The following is a 3,360-nucleotide window of genomic DNA, read 5'->3' as shown; positions in this document are numbered from 1 at the left end:
TTCATTTTTTGCATGTGCCTATCCAATTTTCCCCAAGCCATTTATTGAAGAAATTATTTTTTCTTCAATGTATGCTCTTGTCTCCTTTATCAAATATTAATTACCCATGATGACATGGATCAATTACTGGATTCTCTGTTCTATTTCCATTGATCATATGCCTGTTCTTGTGCCAGTATCAAACTGTTTCAATTACGGTGGCTTTGTAATATAACTTGAAATCTGGTATTGTGATTCCTCCAACTTTGTTCTTCTTTCTCAAGATTGCTATTTGGGGTCTTTTTTGGTTCCATATAATTTTTTGGAGTGTTTGTTCTAGATCTGTGAAATATGTCATTGGTATTTTAATAGGGATTGCACTGAATCTGTAGATTGCCTTGGGTAATATGGACATTTTAATGATGTTGATTCTACCAATTTATGAACATGGTATATTCTTGCACTTATTTATATCTTCTTCTATTTCTTTTTTCAATGTCCTGTAGTTTTTCAAATACAGGTTTTTTCCTAAGTATTTTATATTTTAATTTTTTGTTGTTTCAATGGTAAATGGGATTGCTTGTTTAGTTTCTCTTTCTGAGTGTTCATTATTGGTGAATAAAAAAAAAGCCATCAATTTTTGGGTGTTGATTTTGTGGAGTCTTTAGGGTTTTCCATGTACAATATCATGTCATCTGTGAATAATGAGAGTTTTACTTCCTCCTTTCCAATTTGGATGCCTTTTATTTCTTCTTCTTGTCTGATCGCTGTGGCTAGGAGTTCCAATACTATGTTGAATAAGAGTGGTGAAAGTGGACATCCCTGTCTTGTCCCTGTTCTTAGAGGAAATGGTTTTAACTTTTGCCCATTGTGTAGGATATTTGCTGTAGGTTTGTCATATATGGCCTTTACATGTTGAGATAAGCTCTCTCTATTCCCACTTTGCTGAGAGTTTTTGTAACAAATTAAAGGCCTGGTGCACAAAATATGTGCACTTAAGGGGGGTTCCCTCAGCCCAGCCTGTGCCCTCTTGCAGATGCTCCTGTGTTGAGCATCTGCCCCTGGTGTTCAGTGCGCATCATAAAGACTGGTCGTTCCACAGTTTGGTTGATTTGCAAATTAGCCTTTTATTATATAGGATATTTTAAATGCAAGGATTCATGGTTAGATCTTCTACATTTAATTAACAAAGGCTCATGTTGTAGAAGGAATAACTTACCTTTTTTGCCTTGCTACATTAGGACACACCCACCCCTTTGCCTGCCCCTTGCAGGTCTGCCCACTAGAGGGAAGACATCCCCACCCCAATCCCATTTATCTCAGGCTTGGCCATAAGGACAAGGAGTCCACGGGTCTTCATACCAAAAAGCACCTCAGGTAATTCTCAAGAACACTGAGAATTTGAGAAACATTTCCCTAAATGGTATAATTTATAGGTTCCACCACTAGGTCAGATGTTGCCATATTATGAGTTACAGGGGATTTGCAAATTTGTCCTTATCTTGATGTATAAAACAAAACCACAACATCCAAGCAATTATGTAATAAATTAAAGGTACCTAGATTCTTAAGAGATTAAAATAGTACTGTCAGCTCTGAATCTACCTGTTTCATGGGCTTCTCTAAAAATTAAAGGCTTAGCCATCTGAATTAATAAATTCAACTTATCCCAACTGTTATAAATTAATGATTTTTGCCTTGTTTTACCTGTCTCATGACTGAACATTAATTAATTAATTAATATTTTAAAATAAATTATTATGGCTTGTTTAACAAGGTTATTTCTACATCAGATTTTAGTTCAAAAGCAGTTATATGTGTGTAATCTGAAGAGAATGATGTATAATTCATAAGACTCATCTTAAATCTTTCTTCCATGGACTTCCCCCATCTTGCAGCTTAGCAATAAAAGCATTTTTAGGTTCATATAAACACATTATTTACAACTGCTTGAACAGGAAATTAATATATAAATATCACTGGGCATTCAGTAAATAAGACACAGGCCAATAAGTTCAATTGTGAAAGGTAACATGAAAGAGGTTTGGAACCTTAAGATTGGGCAATCTGCCATGTTTCCAACATGTCTTCAACTACCTTTAGAGAACATGTGGTTTCCTTCTTCCTTCAGCCTGCAAACCGATAAGCTATTTATTTGACTAGCTGCCCAACTAGCATATTTCATGGTGTCCTTTTTTTTTTTTAACTTGGTTTTGGATTAGAAGCAATATGACTTGCTCATATGTAAAGTCCAAACAAAGCTCTCATATTTCTGTTGTTCAGTTTCAATGCCTGTGTAAAACACTTTCTTAAAAGTTCAAGTCCTCCTTGGGTGTGTTTCACCTCAGCGTACTGCTGACAGTGTACATGGTTTGTGGATTAGTCAGCATAAACCCTTCCAAGGAAAAGGCTGCTTTATCGTGGTCATGTTCATTGATAAGAAGCCATGCACATTCAGGCCAGGTTTCTTGTTCTCCAACAAATTGTTCCAGACACTCATTCACTTCTCGAATGGCCTCTACACTTGCCCTGGGCTTTTAGAGTGGCAATCTTATGCTTTCCCGTTGCAGTGTTAGTTGGACCTTCATGTAAGATTAGATCATGCAGCTGTACAGCATCATCGTCTCTTTCCATGGTTTTAAATCTCATGCCAGTTAGTGCTTGGTGCTGTGACTGCCAGAGAACTGTCTTCCCAACTCCTTAGCCAAGCCAAGCCGAGTCATCCTGCCCGTAGTCTAGGCTGCACTCATCACCTGTTCATATGGATCCAAATATCAGCTCCAAGTTTAGTAGCGTGTCCATTAATCAATTCCTGTCCAACTCTCATAATTTATGACAATTTTATGAGTTTTCTTTCCTCTAATTTCTCTCTCATTTCTTCCTAAGTGATCTCATAAAGCCCTCACACCTCTTATAAACAATGTTTGGCGAATGATTAACACATGATCACATCGCATCATGCTTGGTTATTGGTTCTGTTGTCTACTGGCATGACTTTCTGTAGCAGTTTTAATGCTTGTTCTGATATGTGTTAAGCCATACCCTAGCCGTGTGCATTTGTTTGCTCTCGGTGCCTGGTGAAAGCATAGGTTTACTAGACCCATTCAGTATAAATGTCAATTTATTGTAATACATATAGAAAACTTTTCTGGGGAATTAAACTTTTTATACATATTTAATTTTAATTATACAAACATATGCATTCAGAAAACCTACTTTATTATATAATGGACTTTTGGCTTTAATGGACACCCCCTCACCCAAATTAGTCTGTTATATTGAGGTTTTACTCTATAAGGCAGGATGATTCCCAATGTTTGGAGTGCACTTTGGAGCCGAAGTTCCCAAGACCCAAATAAACAACAACAACAAAAATATCCT

At 36.7% G+C, this 3,360-nt stretch overlaps 1 pseudogene; it reads right to left on the bottom strand.

Annotated features, from left to right (window-relative positions):
• Positions 1 to 2,031: 2,031 nt before the first annotated feature.
• On the bottom strand, positions 2,032 to 2,806 carry LOC102757749 (annotated as a pseudogene).
• Positions 2,807 to 3,360: the final 554 nt, after the last annotated feature.

This window comes from Myotis davidii, unplaced genomic scaffold (assembly GCF_000327345.1).
Source record: "Myotis davidii unplaced genomic scaffold, ASM32734v1 scaffold2107, whole genome shotgun sequence".
Taxonomy (NCBI): Eukaryota; Metazoa; Chordata; class Mammalia; order Chiroptera; family Vespertilionidae; genus Myotis; species Myotis davidii.
This window is presented reverse-complemented; position numbering and strand designations above follow the sequence as displayed.